The sequence below is a fragment of the Canis lupus genome, chromosome X (genome assembly GCF_003254725.2).
Source record: "Canis lupus dingo isolate Sandy chromosome X, ASM325472v2, whole genome shotgun sequence".
NCBI classification, from domain to species: domain Eukaryota; kingdom Metazoa; phylum Chordata; class Mammalia; order Carnivora; family Canidae; genus Canis; species Canis lupus.
In genome coordinates this window covers 32666911-32687323 of record NC_064281.1, presented here as the reverse complement: position 1 = coordinate 32687323, position 20413 = coordinate 32666911, and the positions used below count along the sequence as shown (strand labels likewise).

Below are 20413 nucleotides of genomic sequence, written 5' to 3'. Positions count from 1 at the left end.
TGGTGGCTCAGCGGTTTAGCGCCGCTTCAGCCCAGGGCGTGATCCAGGAGACCTGGGATCGAGTCCCGCATCGGGCTCCCTGCATGGAGCCTGCTTCTCCCTCTGTGTCTCTCATGAATAAACAAATAAAATCTTAAAAAAAAAAAAAGACACAAACTGGGAATTGTAATTGTGGATTTGTTGATAAGTAGCCCCAATGTATAGAGAGTTCCTTGGATATTCGAGAAGTGGAATGGCCTTAGAGGTTGATTTACATACACCTTTTAAGGCTTTATAGTGTGCAGACATATCCATTGGAAAGATTCCACAAAGAATTTGCATTTATTTAATATGAAAAAAATGGCATCAGAGCCTTTTGTTCAGAAATATAATCCCTCCCATCATGTTATCTTTTAGGAAATCAGTAAGATCCAGCACAGTCTTCCTATAAGCAGAGAAAATGCTTTGCTTTTTCTGAATTCTCAGGAGGAGGAATATTTTCCAGAAAAAGAATCCTCCATAAGTGGTAGCTCGGTCTATACTAAGCCATATCAGATACTGGCATCTACTGGTGAAAATGTGACAGAGCAGCTATTACACAAGAACCACTGAGTCAGAGAGAGAGAAAAAAGAGCTGGAAGTCACAAATGTGAAATCAAGGCTACCCCTGGCAGGAAATAAATTACCAAATTTGACAAAGATTGATAAGGTTCCAGGTAGAGAAGGATTCTGGAGACAAATAGCACACAGGGAGAAATTTAAAATAGCTAAGAGAGGGGATTCCTGGGTGGCTCAGCGGTTTGGAGCCTGCCTTCAGCCCAGGGCGTGATCCTGGAGACCCAGGATCGAGTCCCGCGTCGGGCTCCCGGCATGGAGCCTGCTTCTGCCTCCTCCTGTGTCTCTGCCTCTCTCTCTCTCTCTCTATGTCTATCATAAATAAATAAATTAAAAAATAAATAAATAAAACATATTGTATAAAATAAAATAGCTAAGAGATGGCTGTTACTAACACACATGATGGAGTTACAAAACCTCAATGTCCAATGTACCAGTGATACCAATTCACTTTCCAGAAAGTTTTCTATGCTTTCACAAAAGCCAATAGAAAGAAAAAGAACTAAATGTGCTTTGATTAAAATTTGTAATCCCTACAATCATTCATTCAATAAATATTTATTAAGTGCTGTCTCTATGTTAATCACTGTTCTAGGGGCCAGGAATACATCTGTGAACTAAATGGCAAGGCCCTGGCTCTTGTGAAATATACATTCTATTCAGGGCAGGGTGGACAGCCAGTAAACAAGTAAATATGTAACATTTCAGATGAAAGAAAGAAAATAAAAGAGAAACGAGGTCAGGAGTACGATTTCATAAAGAGCAGTCAGGGAAGGACTCATGATAAAGTAAGTCTGAAGTATATCATAAAGTTTTATACCCTCAGACTCAAAGATGTGACTTCCTACTTCTTTTTTTTCCCTTTTATATGTAATCTCTATGCCCAAGGTGGGGCTTGAGCTCATGATGAGATGAAGGGTCAATCACTCTACGGACTGAGCCAGCCGGGCACCCCCATCACCAAAGACAACATTCAGATGGCCAACAGACACATGAAAAGGTGTTCAACATCACTCATCGTCAAGAAATATAAATGAAAAGATTGGCTAAAATCAAAAATACAAGAAACTACAAGTGTTGGTGAGGATGTGGAGAGAAAGGATGGGTGACATAGGTGAAGGGGATCAAGAGTACTTTTCATAATGAGCACGGAATAATGTATGCAAGTGTTAAATCACCGTATCGGACACCTGAAACTAATATTACATTGTATGTTAACTATACCAGAATTAAAATAAAAATTTAATAAAATTTCCTTTCTGCATTGTACTTCCCTGATGTTATCTCCAAGCCTTAAACCAGACCATTTTTGTAAGTGGGGTTTTAGGAAGCCTTTGTCTGTAGTATGGGGATGGGATGGATCAGGGAGAGGCAGAGGCATGGAGGCTCAGTTAACAGGCAGCAGAGGTACCGAGAGAGAAGCTGGTATGTGTGCTGAGCCACACAAGGAGACAAGAGACAACCCAAAGTTGTGACACATGTAATGATAGCCAGGGCTCCTCGAGCATACTGGGAAAGGAAATGGACTCTGAGTTCCTAAAATACCACATTCTTGGCTTATTAAAGGGAGAGGTAATGCTGGGCTTCCATCAGTCTCTGAGGACCAAAGAACTTAAACCCATTTGAATTACATCATAGAAGAGCTGCCTTTGTTTCCAAGGGTAATAAGGGCATTGCCAGAAGGCACATGATGTAAGAAGAAATGTGTACAGAAGGAAAACGCATTCAATAGTCCCAGGTAAGGCACAGCACAAAGTGAATTTGTATTTAAACACTCTGTAAAGTCCATCAACACTTCCCCTAGGGTGATATTTACTTATGTTACTACTTCCAACTCTCCCCTATAAAATGGATGATCAACTGTTAAGCCCTAATATTTTTGTTTTATGGTCATTTGAAATTTTTTCCCCAATACTTGGCTTTTATAATTGCAGAAAATTTGAGAATCTTCACCATAGAAGCTCTCCACCCAACATCATTTTAAGAGAGGGGAAGTGACAATCACCACAAACACCCTTAATGTTCATGCCCCCGTACTAATCCCATGTTAAACGCTCCATAGAAAGTAAACCCAAAGAGAAACCACGTGCCAACATTTCTGCACATTCAATACTTCTGGACAATTTTGGAAATTTGATTTCTGGCGTTTGAGATGGTGATGAGGTGGTAGGGAGGGGAAAAGGTTTGGCTAATGTGTTTTGAAAGGGATGTCTCAGCTATGAAATTCAAAAAGCCAAAAAAGGATCATTGTTCCCCCAATGAACAAGAAGTGAATAGCAACAGGAAACAAGCAACAGTCATAAAATAATAAAAACAAATCCCAAATTGGTAGCATTTCAATGCTAGAGTGACTCACTCCTTTTCCTTCCAACTCGTCATTCTATTAGCAAAGGAAACAAAGTCACCCTGATCACCTAGACTTCTCAGGTATCCATTTTGTTCATCATCACTTTTCCCTCTTCTATTTACAAACATGTTTACTTAATTCAGTGAGGTGGAGGCAGGCAGCTTTCTAATTGATGTAAAAGCTAATTACACTGTGCTTTTTTTTTTTCATTATAAGGACAGAGGGCTGAAGGAAACATTGTGGTATAGAAATAATAGCTACCACTTATTTAATATTTACTAACTACTATGTTAGAAAGGTCAAGTAACACACCCATGTAATAATAAGTGGCAACAGAATTCCAACCTCTGTGCTTAGTGTGAATTCACATCCCAGCTCTGCTTTACTTGGTGTGGATTCGCATGCTGGCTCTGCCTTTACTTATAGACCAGATTTGATCTTAATGACATGGATGTTTCTGAACTCCTGTACTTTGTGGCTTTAGGAGAGTATCATACTTAACTTGCACCCATTTAGTTCTTCCACCAAGAGAATGTTCTAGGATTCTTGGTAGCACAACAGAAGAAGCTCCTAGATTAAATCTAAGTTCCTAAATTAAAATCAAATCTCTTCCATTTGCTTAAACTTTCTAACTCAGGAAACCCTGAGGTTTACAGGCTCCTCTAATGGACACCAACCAGGTATCCAGCAAGGCAGTGTGGTGGTGAAGTTAACAGCACATGGGGCATAGTCAGTTGAGCATCTGACTCTTGGTTTCAGCTCGGGTGATGATCTCAGAATCGAGCTCTGTGTTGGGCTCTGCACTGAATGCAGAGTCTGCTTAAAGACTCTCTCTCCCTCTGCCCCTACCCCCCCAGCCCCCGCCCAGTGCTCGTGCACTCACTTGCTCTTTCTCTCAAATAAATAAATAAATAAAATCTTTAAAAAAAATAAACATTAACAGCACAGACCTGGAAGCCAGAACGTACCAGTGCAAATCCTGGCTCGTCTATTTAATAGCTTGTGACATTACTTAATTTCTCCATGCCTCAGTCTCCCCATCTCAAAATAGGAATAATAATGGCACCAACCCTTTAGGGCCATAGTGAGGATTAAATGAGATCATCAGCCAAGCCCACAAACCAAAGGGCACACTGCTTCAGTACCTCATATACAGAAAGCATAAGGAGGCATTTGGGAGAAAAGACCAGGGAGGCCAAGGGCCTTTCCTCTCCATTTCTAGAAAGAAATAATAAACAAATCATGTGACCTTTTGTAACAAAGGGATCATATCACCCTTTAAAAAATAAAGGTGAAGTCAGAAGTCACCAATGGCAGTGCAGGAAGCTCTAGGGAAATGCAATGACTTTTCATGCCCGAACTCTGCAGTTCTGTGTTGAAGATTCCAGGTATCGCATGCTATCAACTAAGGACTGATTATATCTGTATGACACTGATGTAGGGGCTGAGGATACACAGAATTACAGATCAGTCTGTTTGCATCCTCTAGAGGCTAACATTTTAGCTGTGAGCAGGTATCTGGAAGGGATGAAACACCCAACCTAGATGCAAAAAGTATAGATATGTTAAAAATTCAGAGGAGGGAGCAGTGGGCAAAGCCTGAGCAAACCAGGAAAATTCTGGATTTATAGCCAAGCTTTACTTTGGTCTAGGCCAACCTTTATATGGTAGATCGAAGATGTACAGAAAGGGCCAGGGATGTCCTCCAGGCAGGGCAAAAGGTACAGACAAAAGTAAAAATGTATGATATCATCAGCAACCAACCATTATACCAATTGTCCAAAGAAGATTCTATAGGGAGGCAACTAGTGGGAGACCCATGAGTGGTGCATGTGGGGGCCAATCTGTGGAGGTAGCTTTTCTCTAGTCTAAGTCTTGATTCAAGTCTGGCACCTTTGTCAACAGAAGTTTCAGATCTTGTCACATATATTTTTGGCAACATAAGAGGAAATTTACTTCAGAAAATAAAAATAATAAGTGTCTACCACAGACTCCTCGTTAACTGGGTGCATTATCATTCCATATTAGAGTCTCCATCAATACACAAGACATAGTAAACCAAATGCCTGAATATACAAAGTTACATGGGCCAGGTAGCGTCTTAACAATCTCAGAATCTCTTCTGATCCTCCAAGAAAATGTTCTGGTCATGTTGCCATGGTTGGGAATGCTTATAGACTACCCACTCTTCTGAAGCACATGTATATTCCAAATGGGTTTGCTCCTACTTTTCCTGCTAACCAGTCAAGGATCCAGACGTGGACAATACAGCCAGACACTTTTCACCCACATGTACCAAAATACTTCCTGAAAATATAAAATACTACACAAATGCGATGTCTTTCAGTGTTTGCAGTATTAGCAACAGTATGCTTTAGCCTATTCAGTTAAAACACAAAAATGAAAAATAAATAAATAAAAATAAAATTTAAAAAAACACAATAATGTCACCAAAATGTTTCAGCAAGTATTTTGCTGGAACAAGGTCTCCAGAGAAAAAAACACAAAGGTTTCACGTGACCAGTCTCACAACTGCCACTTTACAAATAAATACATGTACACCCACAGGCTCTTCACACATAGTGGATGTGTCTTCTACCAATCACGTAATGCCAGGTGACCCAGACCACACACTTTAGAGGACCACTCTAACTTGAGGTGGGTGTGGGGCTGGGGGACTAGGGTGAGCTTAAAATCCATCAGCCCAATACCACCACCCTTTAGGTATTTAGGATGCTTAGGTCAAAGGAATTGGCATATGTGTATAGGGGATGGACAGAAATAGGAGATGGATTTCTTCCTTTATATCTTCCCCACATGAGAGCATGAACATGATTTTCTCTATACCTTTGCCTGTGGCTTTTCAGTCATTACCAAAAAGTTAAATTGGGTCACACTCCTTGTTCAGTGTCCAATATAATTAAAGTATTGTTTCACCTGGATTATTCACATGCAACTTTGCCAGGTGTCAGGGGAGGAAAAGGCAGGGAGTACCTTCAGTCAACAAGATCAGAACCAAACTGCTTTCCTGAGCTACAACTGTCACAGTAAGTCTGGTGTGAAGCAATTAAAGGGTCCAAGGTCCCTCTCCTTGAGATTACAAGCCTCAAGAGTGCCCAAACCTTGAGTGCCCCTACATGCAGATGGCAGATGATCAGAGGATCTTTTGATCAGAGTTCTTTTCTCTCTGCCTCCCTGGCAGGTTCTGGATGGGGACTTGTTCATACGTACTCCCAACCCCTTCTAGCAGGTCTTCTCGTGCTGCAGAGGCCAGAGAGTAAAAAAGCACATTGTCCAGACTCCCTTCGCAGCTAAGGTTCCAGGTGCGAGTTAGACTCTACCACTGAGATGTACCACAGGAAGACTGAAATGAGGAAGTCAACTTTGTGACTGGTATCAGTGATTCTTCAAAGGAATGAGCAGGAGGCACTGGGTTCCTCTGAAGAACATGGTGGAAGTTTGTTTTTTGTTTTTTTTTTTTTTCTATTCTGTAGCAGCAGAGGTGCTGAGTACTATGAGGCAGCAGGAGTGAAGTTTCTGTTAGAAACATTCTGTGGTAGAGCTGGCAGTTCTCCTGGCCAAGCAACATCCAAACCAGGTTTCTGGCCTTCCCACGGATTCTGTTACCCAGACTACTTACCAATTGCCATGACCATGTTGCCTAAGAATCCCAAAATTCAGTGACATGCAAAAATAAGCATGTACTTAGCCCATGAATCTGCAGGTTCGGGTGGGCGAGGCTGGGCTGGGCTGGTTCATGTGTCTGTGGCCTGCAGCAGTTCAGCTTACCCACATGTCTGGGGGCCAATCAGCTGGGAGCCAGTCTAGGACAGCTTTGACTGGGACAACTGGAGTAGCTTGGCTCTGCATCACATGTCTCTCATCTGCCAGCAGGCTAGCCTTGGCATGTCCTCTCGCAGATGACAGACAAGCAAGAACGAAAGTTATAAATGTGCAAATGCTTTTGCAGGCTTCTAGATACATATATACTAACATTTCCTTGGTCAAAGCAAGTCACATGGTCAACCTCAGACTCCAGGGACATAGAGATGGTCTCCCTTAGTAAGAAACACTACAAAGTCACGTTCCAAAAGGCATGGGCAGAGGTGAGGGAAAGTGGGTCCAGAAACACCATATTACCTAATACCTTCAAATTAATCCTCTACTTAAACTAGGCAGAGAGAATTTGGTTGTTTGCGGCCACGCTGCTTGACCACCAGGGGTTAAAATGCACCACACGGGACAAAATTCCATCAGAAAAAAAAGTTGGAAAAATGAACTGTTTTCCAAGCAAATATAGTGACTGCATTCAGAATTCTATGACTGACTGCTCCTGCCCTTCCCTTTCTTACATTATCCCTGTCCTGACCCTTTTCTTTAGAGTCTAAAGAAGCAGAATAAATATATGTTAATATGCACATTGAAAATTTCTGAAAAATATCAGTAAAAGTTAACAGAAGATGCCTCTAAAGAGGGACATGAGGGCATGGGGTAAAAAGTAGTTCTAATTTTCACTTGTGTGCTCTTTGATGGTTGAATTTTTTTAACCCAAACTACTGAATTATTATTTCAGTTAAGAATTAAACCAAAAATTTGACTCAAAAATGGACAAATAGTGAAACAAAATGCACATATGAACCTTTCATTTTACTCTTTTTTTGTGCATAGAAACCATGGGGCTACCCATAGGTAAAGAAATTCATGCCACTGGCCATAAATAAAATTGGGATTATTTTATTAAAAATTCATTACCAAGAGCCCATGTGGATATAAACAAATTAGTGAATAAATAAGTAAATGAGAGAGAGGAGACAATTTTCCTGTGCAAAAGAATTCTAAATAATTTATGTAGATATTCCACCCTCAAGGAGAGGGAGCATAACTCCCCATATCTTAAGTGGGGGCCACACATAGTAACTTCTTCCCAATGAGGACAGTATAGAAAAGGGGGAAAAGAGTAACTTTACAATAGAGAAACCTGACAAAACTATGTCAGCCAGGTGATCAAGGTCAACAGCAATAAGTCATGCTGACAGTATGTACCCTGGATAGGAAGTGGTAATAAAGGTACTTCAAGTTTATAGTCTTCCTCCCAAAAACCCATACCTCCAGTTCAACCATGAGAAAAACAGCAAACAAATCCTAATTGAGGGACATGCTCAAAACACCTGCCTCAAAATTGTCAAGATCACTATAAACAAGAACAACTTTGAGAAACTGTCACAGTCAAGAGGAGCTTGGAAGACAGGACGGCAAAATATAATGTAGGGTCCTAGATGGGATTCTGGAACAGAATAAGGACATCAGGTAAAAATGAAGGAATCTGAATAAATTATGGACGTTAATGATAATGCATCAATATTGGTTAACTGTAACAAAAGTGCCATACTGACATAATAATGGAAAGATTTCTGTGTAGGTGTATGGGAACTCCCTGTTCTATACTACAATTTTTCTGTACATCAAAACTGTTCCAAAAATAGTTTATTAAAAATTCATTTTTAACTACCAAAAAATAGTTAAAATAAGAAATGAATCAATCAGTAGGTATTGTGGGAGATACAAATGATATTATCTAAGTACCTAATCAGGCTGTACAAACAGAAACTTCAAATGGGAGCCAGGTGTTTGTGTAGCTCAGAGAACCGACATTAAAAGGTCTATAGCTCAGTAATGAGCCCATTTGAAAGGGGCTGTGGGATGAATAAAGAACTATCCCTGATCTGCATAATAATTGTACAATACAAGCTTCACTACACACTTGGGCAGCCTTTTAATTTATGAAGCAGTTGGGAAAATGCTTCTTTTTCCTTATGTTTTAAGACTGGGCTATCTTTTAAAAAAAAAAGATTTTCTTTATTTATTCAACAGAGAGCACACAAGCAGGGGTAGTAGCAGAGGCAGAGGGAGAAGCAGGCTCTCCACTGAGCAGGGAGCCCCATGTGGGGCTTGATCCCAGGACCCTGAGATCATGACCTGAGCCAAAGGCAGAAGCTCAACCAACTGGGCCATCCAGGCACCCCAAGACTGGGCTATCTTTGAGAATAAGTGTTTTTCCCAGAGAGTTAAGAGGGGTGCATGTACTCTACTCACTCTAACACACCACAGTTGTAAAGCCTTAAAGGAGAGAATACTTAGGGACCCACGGCCCACCCTACATTGTTGTGTGAAGTCACTAGGGACTTATTTATTCAAAGGTGAGGGAAAGAGAAGAGAGACTGATAAATCCCAGAGGAAGCCCACCTCCTCTGAGGAGGCAGGACTTCCGAACAGAAGTATGGAGACCCGTGTGCAGGGCACTGAAAGAGCTAGTTCCTCTCAGAGGTCTATGAAATAAGCATGGGAATTGGGACATACTATGCCTCCCCCAACACCCATGAAAGACTAGAGCAGAATGATTTTCTTGCGGACTATGGTTTAGATGATACTGGGAATTCACTTTAAAATGACTTCCCTGGGATCCCTGGGTGGCTCAGCGGTTTGGCGCCTTCAGCCCAGGGCCTGATCCTGGAGACCCGGGATCGAGTCCCATGTCGGGCTCCCTGCATGGAGCCTGCTTCTCCCTCTGCCTGTGTCTCTGCCTCTCTCTCTCTCTTTCTCTCTCTCTCATGAATAAATGAATAAAATCTTTAAAAAAATTACTTCCTTCATCTGTTGTAATTTTCTTCGGTTTGCTAAGAGCAAGGTTCTCAATCTGGGGTCCACGGACCCCCCAAAGGCATATGGATAGAATTTAGAGGGCCCATGAACTTGGATGAGGAAAAGTACATTCTTATGATCACTAATCTCTACCTGAATATGTGTATTTCTTTCAAATATGAATGTAGGCAACAGAGCACAATAGCATTAGCACCTACAACTTTGTCACCAATGGAATCCATAGATATTTTTCATGTCACATTACAGTTACTGCAGACACTGTGAAATATCCTTTACACTCATCACTACTTTAAAATTTGGGTAGCCATTACACTCACCACTAGATCTTATTGTTTTATTAATAAAAATGAATAAGCACATCTATTACTATATCACAAATTTGTCTTTTATATCTGATAATTGTACATAGATAGAATTTGTTTCCTTTGTAATCCAGTGTGTTTGATTCTGTGTATTTAAGCCATTCTTTTGACAAGGTGGTTGAAAATCTCATCAAAAGGTCTATGGCACAAAAATGTTTTAAAGATTATACACCCTAGCCTAGAATTTAAAATCTGCTATAACCCCACAGCTTTGTGTGGTAGCCTATCAAAGAAAGTAAGGAGTTTGAAATTATAAAGAGAATTGTCCTAATAGTCTCCTCACTCCCTACCATCATATTACCTCTCAATACACACACACACACCACAGAAACAAGGGAGATGGTAGCCCGTGAGCGCTGTGCTCAGACCAGCGATAAAATGGCAGTTGGATTGTGCACAGCAAAGAGCAGTGGGGAGCCTCAGGACATACAGGAACTGCCCGGGCAAATGGACGCAGGAGCAGAGAGGACACAACAAACTGTTCTTTTCTAAATATACTACAGGACGTGACCCTTAATGGCCATAAGGAAAACTGAATCGTGTGCATTGCCATCCTAATTGATTATAATACACTTGAGAACACAAAGGAAAAAATACTTCACATGCTGAAGAACACAGACTCTGAGAACCATTACTTCAGAACAAGAGCCAGAGCAGGTTCTCATCGAGCCTTTATAAAAATTATTATATAATACCCGATAAAATTATATAATACCTCATACACCCACAAGAATCTATATCACATTTAAATTACAAAGAATAATGAGTCTCAATGACCCCATCACCCAATTGAAGACCTAGAACATCATTAATGCCAGTGTATCTACCCTATGTTCCTACCTTACCCCTTCCTGTCTGCCCATCAGAGAAAAGCACTAGCCTGAATTTTGGGTTTACCTTGCTTTATAGTTTCTCATATATATGGTTCTGTATAATACACTATTTAGCATTGTTTATTTTTGAGCTTTATAAAAATTATGCCCAACTGCATGAAGTCTTTGGTGTCTTAGTTCTTCATTCAATTGTTTCTAATATGCATCTGTGTTCTTGCATAATAATATCAAAGTTTTACATTTATTTACCTATTTTCCCATCAATGAATAATTAGGTTATTCCAGTATTTTTTTTTTATTATGAGCCATGTTGCTAAGAACATTCCTAAGGAGAGTTCCTGGTTCATGTGCAGGAGAATTTTCCTAGGGTTTATACCTAGAAATAAAATTGCTGGGCCATAGGGTTTGTGGATTTTCAACTTGACAGGATAGTTGTCAAGTTTTCTTTTCCAAAATGGCTTTACCAAATTTGTACTCCTGTCAACAAGGTATACCAATCCTTGTGGGCCCATGTCCATATTAATACTCAATACTATCAGATTTCATAAGGTATTATCATCTTTGTACACCAAAGATAGTGTATGGCTCCATCATAATAAGGGGCAAAGTGTCAGCAAGTGCCAAAGTTTTATCAGTACAGCTTAACTGAAGGTAATAAAATGTCTTAATCTGAGTTCTCCCTAGAATTCAAAGTCTGAGACAAGGATTTGAATATAAGTAGTTTATTTTGGAAAGTGATTCCAGGGAACAAAAGTGGATAATTGAGAAAAGGAAAGAAGAAAACAGAAAATTAAAAGAGTATATTTTTGAGTTGGCCACAACTGTAGGCAACTGGGACTTAATCCTGCTTAGACCCTCTGAGAACCTCTTAGAAGTAATACTGAAATGTAGTTCAGAAATATCTGGATGGAATAAGGAAACATTTATCCCTGTCTCCCATCCCACATTAGTCCAATATTAACTCTTGAGCCTTCAACTCCCTCACCTTCCATAATACACTTGGGTGTATAATAGGGGTTCCAACAGGCCTCTGTCTCGAAACATCGAAGAAGTCCTGGGGTAGAAAGTGAAATATTCACCATAAGGCTAAGGCAAGGTACTCTCTGGTTACTCCCATATGAAACTGATTACTGGACCAATGGCTTGACTAAAAGGCAGGCTAAAAGGACATACAACGAGGCACAAGATGTACCCAATACATACACCTAGTAGTAGGTGGTGGAGATGGAACTCAAAACACATGTATCTATCACAGTTCAAATATTAGGCACTTGGCCCATAGTGTGTATAGAAAGGACAATGGCAACAAAAGTCTCTTCCAAAGTAACCATTTGATTTGGGGTAAGTTTTTAACCCATACCTCAGTCCACTGCCTACCCAGTAGCCATTCCTACCTTTCTTCCCTAAGACAACACTAATATATTCAGGAAGCAGGCATGGATCTCGGGAATGGAGCTGGCACAAGGGCTCCATGGTGCCATCACAGGCCCAGATTCCTACTTCTGCCTCTCTATTCTAACAACTTCAATGCTGCCATACATCCATACTGTCACTCCGTAGTCCAAGAGGTCTCTAGCCATCATGCTTGCATCCCGGGCTAATAGCTGGAGGAAACAAAGTATGCAAGGGTCTTCCTCCCAGCCAAGTCAACTCTCTTTACTCAGACTTCCTAGAAGTCCTGCCCAGCACAACAATTATACATCACTGGCTAAACTTGGTCATAGGGTCACACCTTGGTATAAGAGATGCTGGCTAACAGAGACCATTCACTGGATGGATGCATGGTCACCAGGAATAAAACTAGATTGCATCACTAAGGGAGAAGGTGAAAAACAACACCAAGCGGCAAGTGGAAGTCTCTGCCAGAGTAGCCATTTGATCTGGGGTACATTTTTAAGCCCATACCTCAGTCCTCCTATTTGTAAAATGGAAACAAAAATACTAACTCACAAAGTTGTTATGATGACTAAGTGAGATCAGTAAGTAAAACTGCACAAAGTCTGGTATGCAGAAAATGATTAATAAATGCTAGCTGCTGCTAATTCACTTTGGTGAATCATCATCATCAGGCCTGGCATTGAGCAGTATCACTTTGGATAACTGATTTTATCAGTGTCTCTGCATTTATCAGGCTTGAAGGTGCTGGCTGCTGACTCACTCCCACAACACTCATAAGTGTTTAAAGCCAGAGTGGTGGCTCAGTAATTTACAATGAGAAATGTAACGTTCAGGCAGACCAGACAGCCTGACCAGGTTATTCTCTCCCTGACGGCAACAAATATGGGGGATCAGAAGATCGACTGCTGAGCATGAAATCAGGAGAAACACAATTTGTTATACACTTCAAATGTTTAATGGTACTGGGTTCTGACAGCCGATCGTACCTATCTCTACAATTTAGCCTGTGTAATCTGGTGGGTCGGGTAATCAGGCTGCAAACCTAACAGGTAACCTCTTCCCTTAGGCAGTGCTGGGACGTACACTACCAATCGCTGGCAAAACTCACAAGGAACGTGAAAAATGTGTGAAATCCTTGAAGGTAAACTCAAAACACTTATGCCACCAGCAAATTCATTCTGAAGAGAGGCCTTATATGCTTGGCATAATTTTGGGAGCATTGTAAGTAGGGGAAATATTTTAGCAAGACCTGTTATTTTGATAATCGCCCCAGAGCAAATGGGGCAGCAAGTTGAATTCATTTTTAAGTTTAAAATGGAAATATTTTAGTTGCTTCATCTAGAAACATAATAGAGCACAATAAAATTAAAAACATGAAATTGAGCAAATAGAAAAATATGTGTACATATACGTACATATATATGTGCATATATAAATATAAAAGCTCAATTGTGACCCAATGTACAAAGATAACTTTTTTTTTTATGATAGTCACAGAGAGAGAGAGAGGCAGAGACACAGGCAGAGGGAGAAGCAGGCTCCATGCACCGGGAGCCCGACGTGGGATCACGCCCTGGGCCAAAGGCAGGCGCCAAACCGCTGCGCCACCCAGGGATCCCCAAAGATAACTTTTTATCCTCTAGGTTAACCATATACCTATTCTGTTGACATGGTTCTCTAAACAGGATACAATAAAAAAATAGAAAAGCAACGTGGTATAAAGGGAAGAGTGTTAAGCTCTCTGGCATCAAAGTTGTTTTTGAGTCTCGACTTTACTTCTTCTAAGTAATGCAATCGGAACAAGTTATTTAACATCTCTGGATTTCCTTTTTTCTTCTAGGATAGATTACCAAAAATGACCGGTATTCTTCACCCCTCCTTCCATCTATGCCTTTTGCCATATAACTCCATAGGGCCTCTGCGCTCTGACTCTGGGCATGACCACATGGCCTGCTTTGGCCAAAAGAATAAAAGAGAAGTGATAATATGCCAGTTAAGAGCCTAGGCCTCAATAAGCCTATATATTTGTTTATTTCCTTTTTTTTTCTCACTTGCACCTCTGCTACTGCTTTGAGAACATGGCTGGAAGCCTACTGGAAGATGAGAAACATGTGAAAGAGAGCCCAGGCACATCAGGTACTCCAATCAAAGTTAGTCCTAGATCAGCCAATATCCAGGGAACCCTAAGACATATGAGCAATCCCAGCCAAGATCAGTAAAGCAGTCTAGCCCAACCCTGACTGACTCTAGGCACATGAGCAATGAATGCTTATGCATATTTTCATATGCTATTGAGATTTTGTGATTGGTTGCTACACAGCATTATTACAGCAATAGATAACTAAAACACATGTGTCTGATATACGTTTGTTACAACAGTTAAATAAATGAGATACCACAGGTACAATGACTGACACATCACAGCAACAACAATAGAAATACACATCTTCCTCGACTTACGATGGGGTTATGTCCTAATAAAACCACCATAAGTTGAAAATATCATAAATTGAAAAGGCATTTCGTACACCTAACCTACCAAACACCACAGCTTAGCCTAGCCTACCTTGAATGTGCTTAGAACACTTACGTTAGCTTCCAGGTGGGCAAAATCATCTCACACAAGGCCTACTTTATAATAAAGCATTGATTGTCTCATGTAATATGTTGAGTAATGTCCTGAAAGTGAAAAGCAGAATGGTTATAAGTGTAGGGGTTGCTTACCCTGGTGATGGTGTGGCTGACAGGGAGCCACGGCTCACCGCCTCTGCCCTGCATCAGGAGAAAGGATCACACTGCATACCACTGGCCCGAGAAAAGATCAAAATTTGAGGTACAGTTTCTACTGAATGTGTATGGCCTTTGCACCATCATAAAGTCAAAAGATCATAAGTTGAACCACTGCTAAGTCAGAGACTGTGTAGTTATTCTTATTTTTGATAGATTTCTACTTTCCAAAATATAATCACATTCTTAATATTATACACAGATCACTAGCTCAAAGTTCTGGATGTTTCTAAGCCATTTAATCTCATATTTACAGTCTCTTGTTTTACTCCCACAAGTGAATAATATCATCCACAGAATGTGAATTTTACTGACTTAACTCGTAAAGAGAAGGCACACTATTTTCCCATCTCTATTTTGGAGAGGGGTATATTGTGTGATGTAGCTCACTGCTGGTCTCATGTAGAGAAAAAAATGTGATTAAATTAGAATTTTATATTAATGTGTGCTGAGAAATTTCCAATGCCTCTCGAGATTGTTCCATCCATAGAATAGTTAATCCTTGAAAAAAAATGACAAGGAACCAGCCTTGTAAAATCATCTTTGAGCTGGCACAAGGGCAAGCTGCAATTTAGCTCTATGACTGGAGAAGAAACATGAATAGAGACAAATGGGCTGATGTACAGTCTCTGTATTCATTCACCTCCATTTGTGTAAGAGATTAAGAGAGACTTCAGTGTAGCATTTTCTCCCATTTCCTCATCCTTTGTCCTGTGAGCAGAAATAGTCATTCAAAAGCAAAGCTACAACAGTAACAGCAATTAGGATGGCAAATACCACAGATAAACTTCACCCACAGTGATGTATTTAATGAACCAGACTCACCCAATGCCATAAAGCCTCAAAATGTCAGGGATATGTGGTTCACAAAGTATCATCTATAGACCAGCAGCATCAGTGTCACCTGGGGACTTGTTAGAAATGGAAAGTCTTGGGCTCTACCCCAAACCTAGGGAATCAGAAATTCTGAGGCCAGCACCTGGCAATCTGCTCATCTTGAGTGCTCCAGGTGATTCTAATGCCTGGGAGAGCTTCAGAACCACACATCTAGGCAGAGCCATGAGAACCGCGCACTTAGGTAGAACCATGTTACTTACAATAACATCTGCATTAGCATCACCTGGAGTTCATTGGAACTGCAGACTCTCAGGGCCCATCCAGACCAAACTGGAATTCAAATTATCAAAAGGTCTTTGGGTGACTTGCCCGCAGATCAAGGTTCGAGAAGCTCTCTACCTGTCCAGTGGTTCGTTATGGGCTGAATTGTGTCCCCTCCCCCAATACATATGTTGAAGCCCTAACCCCTAGTACCTCAGAATGGGGCTGTATTTTGAGACAGGACCTGTAAAGAGGTGAGTAAGGCAAAACTGGTTCAAATGAGTGGGCCCGAATGTGATATGACTCGCGTCCTTTTAAGAGGAAATTAGAACACGGACAGGCACAGAGGAAAGACAGTGTGAAAACAGTGGGAAGGCAGTCACCTAAGTACGAGCCAAGGAGAGAGATCTCAGAAGATGCCAACCCTGCCTACACCTTGATCTTAGACATCTAGTCTCCAGAAGTGCGAAAAATAAAAATGTAATTTAAGTTGCCTAGTCTGCAGTACTTTGTTATGGTAGCCCTAGCACACTAACACGGTTCCCAAACTCAGGTGCATGTTGGAATAATCCAGGGGGTTCTTTAAAAATCCTGATACCTGGGTCCTGTTCTCAGAGGTCCCAATTTAAGTAGTATGGGGATCAGACCATAAGTCTGGATTTTTGAAAGTTTTCCAGGTGATTTTTTTTTAAGTATAACAAAATTTGAAACCTACGGATGGTCTGCTTCATTCTTCTGCTGGAGAGAAATCTAAGACACAGGGTCCTTCAACTGTTAAATTTCAATCTCTTGATACTTGCTTAGCTGATGTCCCATCAATATGTCTCCAAACCTAATCCTCCTGGGAAAGAGGATCAAGAATCGAAGCTGGCAGTAATATATGCTCTCTTCATTTCATGCATCAACTTAAAAATTTTTATGCTAGGATTGTCCTGAACATTCTTTGTAGTAAAACCTCCCACGGTACAGGTATAGAGAAGGCCTCAAGAAAATCCGTTGACCTAAATCATCCGTCCCCACTACTCTCCTTATGTTGTTCTTGTTGCTCTTGTTACTCTTCAGGTTCCTAAAGCCTCCAAATGAAAAACTCTAAGGTTGTGTAAACCAGCGTTTCAGGGCATTATAGGTGCCAAACCACTGATTAGTTTTCTTCAGGCTAAACCCTTTCCACTTGTCTCTGTAAAGTCATGAAGTTCCCAAACTCCATTGCCTACTCACTAGACAATTATTGACTGAATGTTTGCACTGTTGCAGGAACTGAAGGATCTGACCTATACATAATGGAAACCATCTGAGCTGTATATAGATTGTTCTACCAGCAGTCTCGAAATGTGAACATATCCCACAGAAGTGATTATTTAGCATCCTTAAAGCACCGTAAATCTTTTTTGGGGGGGGCAACCCCTGTTCTGAATGTGCTTTTGCTACATTAAAATACAATTTTTAACGTGACCCAACCATGAATACTGTCACTGGTTAAAACAGAACCATTTTCAAGACAGACTAGCCTGCTTGCCAGTTAGTTCCCCAAAGCCATTTTCAACCTCCCTCTCCCTGGCCTCTCTGCCACATTAGCTGAAAAGCCTGATACTTTCCCACCCTCCCTTGTCACTAAGCACTACTATGTAGCCCAGCTCTGGCCAGTGAAATATGAGAAAGATCCCACTGAGGAAAGATATTTCTTCTCTGATAAGACAAAGCCCCATAAGGGAAATAATTCTACCCCTTCTCACTGCCTGGGTCCCGCCTTCAAACATAGACTAAGGATGTAGTGTCTGGAGCTGTGAGAGCCATCTTGAAACCAAGAGCAGAAGTCACTGGCCCAGAACCCTGGCACCGTTGGGCCGTCAACTCCAGTGATCACCTGTCAGGCTTCTCTACTTGTTAAAGCCACCTTGAGTTGGCTTTTTCTGTTACTTGCAGGAAAAAAAAAAAATCACAATACATGTTTTCCACGTATGTCAGACTCATTCACTTAGAACACAGTGTGGGGCTGAGGATCCACACTTTGAGATTTATTGAGTTAGAAGGAATTTCTTCTAGGAACGAAGAAAAAGCACGCCCAGGTGGCATTCAAGGAACCGTAAACCCAGTTTGAACTGCCAAATTCATTTATTCATTCATTTAACAGACCCCCACTTTAGTAGGCTCCAGGGATATCAAGATGAATAAAACCTTATCCTTGCCTTCCAAGAAATTTTTCTATCCTGAGCGAGACTGGTATATAAACCAAGAATCACAGGATGGTAAGTGCTGAGACAGAGATGTGCAGAGGAGAGGAGTCATGTTATCAGGGAAGTGGGAAACCTCTGAGTTGGGGGGGTTCCCCATAAAGAGCTTTGGAAGAGAGAATCATAGAAGTTTCCATTCAACTCTAAAAAGTTACTCCTGTGATCTGACTAAACATGTAAAGTTTTATTTTTCTTCCAAGGCTGGGGTGGGGAGGGGGATTGTTTTCTATAATCACAGACTGTAAAACAAGTTTCAGGACATTTCAGGAAAGAGCAAATTTATGATAGGCCACTCAATCAACTGCCAGAAAAGCTTCCCCACCCATCCTTCTCCCACAAAATAGGATAAAGACAAGGTTCGGTGGGGCGGGGGAGAAGGTAAGTACTTTCCTCCCATATCAGCAGGGATGTTTGTGTAGAACGGAAGAATTCTGTGCTGTGAATTAAGACCACCTGTTAACATTGCAGCAAAACAATATTGATAATCAAGCAATCAGTTGTCAACAGGAGCCACAAATACATGCGTTCCAGAAGATTCTCTCCTCTGCTACTTTTAAGCAAAAACGACAGCAATAATTAGTGTCTACTTAATAATCACAGAAACACCTGCACTTATTGGTAGAGAAAGAGGGATGCAACCTCCCCGTGCTGGTTTTTCTAAAGGCAGTTGGTGGCAGCAAACCCCACCTCCCCCCCCCCACCCCCCACTCCCCACAAACACTGGTAGAGAAAAACTAACATGTAGCTTTGCATTGTTAAATCGTCATAAGAAACCGAATAGGTCCTCATTGATTTTCCTGCAAGGGAAATAATAGGCTTTGAAGCATCTCTGAAAACAAGACCAGCAGTAGTCTCCTACAATGTTCCTGGAATACAATACATTAGAAAAATAAAATATTCAAGAGTCTCTAATGAATTGTTTCAACATTATCGTGACATTCACATTAATTGGGCCTCCGAAACATTTTGATTCGGTCGGTGGTGACGAGATTGATATGCAGCAACCGCAGTTACCTTCCAGCCCTGGCACGTCCTGGGCTGGGGAGGGTTGTTCCAAGATCCCAAGTAAGGCTTCAGTGAGACATCTGCCACCTTGCCGAGAACGAGGAAACCACCTTGGCAAAGGATTCCAGCTCGGCCCTCTAGCTCTCTTGCCACCCCCCACGCCCCCCCCCTTCTGAGAATCACCCGGGAAGAAAGTGGGGGAGGAGGGCAACATGGGAAACAAATCAAACATTCCTAGCCCTCATAAACGCCGCATCCGGACCTTTGAAGGTACTCGGGGAAATTAAGAATCTGGCCCTAGAGTTTGGCTTGTTTGGGGGTCTGAGCATGGCTTTGAAATCCTCCGTTGCGTTTTTAAAATCTAACTTTCTGTCTCCAATGGAGAGAAGCAGAGGGAGGAAAGCAAAAGCAGAGAGGCTGGGAGACCCCCTCCCTTCCCACACACACACACACACACACACACACACAGCGCCGGAGTCCCCCAAGCCCGAGGCATCAAAAGCCGGGAAACTTACCTGGCCCTCACCTCGACGGAAAGGCGGCTGGTCGCCCGAGCTGGAGATGAAATGCAGACCCCGGGCGGGAGGCGACGTCCCGCTCCGCGCCCCGGGGAGCCGAGTGACTCACGCGCCCGGCGCCCGCCTCTCCGCCGCGCGCCCCTCTCCCCCCGCCCCTCCAGGTGCCGGCCCGGAGCCGGGGAGGCGGTCTGCAGCCGCCCCAGCCGCGGGGCCCTCCGCCCGACGCCCCCAGGCGGCCGCGCCGGAGCCCTCCAGCCTCAGCCGCGCCACGCTCAGCCCGCCCCTCGCCACGGGCCCCCGCCGCTGCAGGACGCGTGCCTCCGGGGTGGCCTTCCCCGTCCTCCGCCGCCCGCCGCCCCAGGGCCTAGGCATGCCCCGGGGCTGCGCATCTGAGCTCCACACACCTTCCACCTGCCAGCCGGACGACGCGCTCTCCAGGCTTGTCTCAGGCTGCGCCGCCGGCTCCGGGACTCACCCTCAGCCAAGCACGACCTCCTGCCCCCCCACACCCTCGGTCTCCCCCTTGCGGTGGCGCCCAAACCCACCCAGCCTAGAGACAGGTGCAGCTGGCGCCTGCTGA

General features: G+C 42.3%; 1 protein-coding gene across 10 annotated transcripts in view; it reads right to left on the bottom strand.

The window, feature by feature from the left end:
- Positions 1 to 19975, bottom strand: part of SYTL5 (synaptotagmin like 5) — a 286474-nt gene extending 266499 nt beyond the window's left edge. For 7 of the 10 annotated variants that reach the window (XM_049107699.1, XM_049107706.1, XM_035712251.2 and 4 more), the window contains exon 1: positions 19831 to 19974. The gene's annotated coding sequence lies outside the window, so the exon portion shown is untranslated. Of the gene's footprint in view, positions 1 to 19830 lie in introns of all 10 variants that reach the window. The other 3 variants (XM_049107704.1, XM_049107705.1, XM_049107701.1) reach the window with 2 other exon arrangements.
- Between the last annotated feature and the right edge of the window lie 438 nt (positions 19976 to 20413).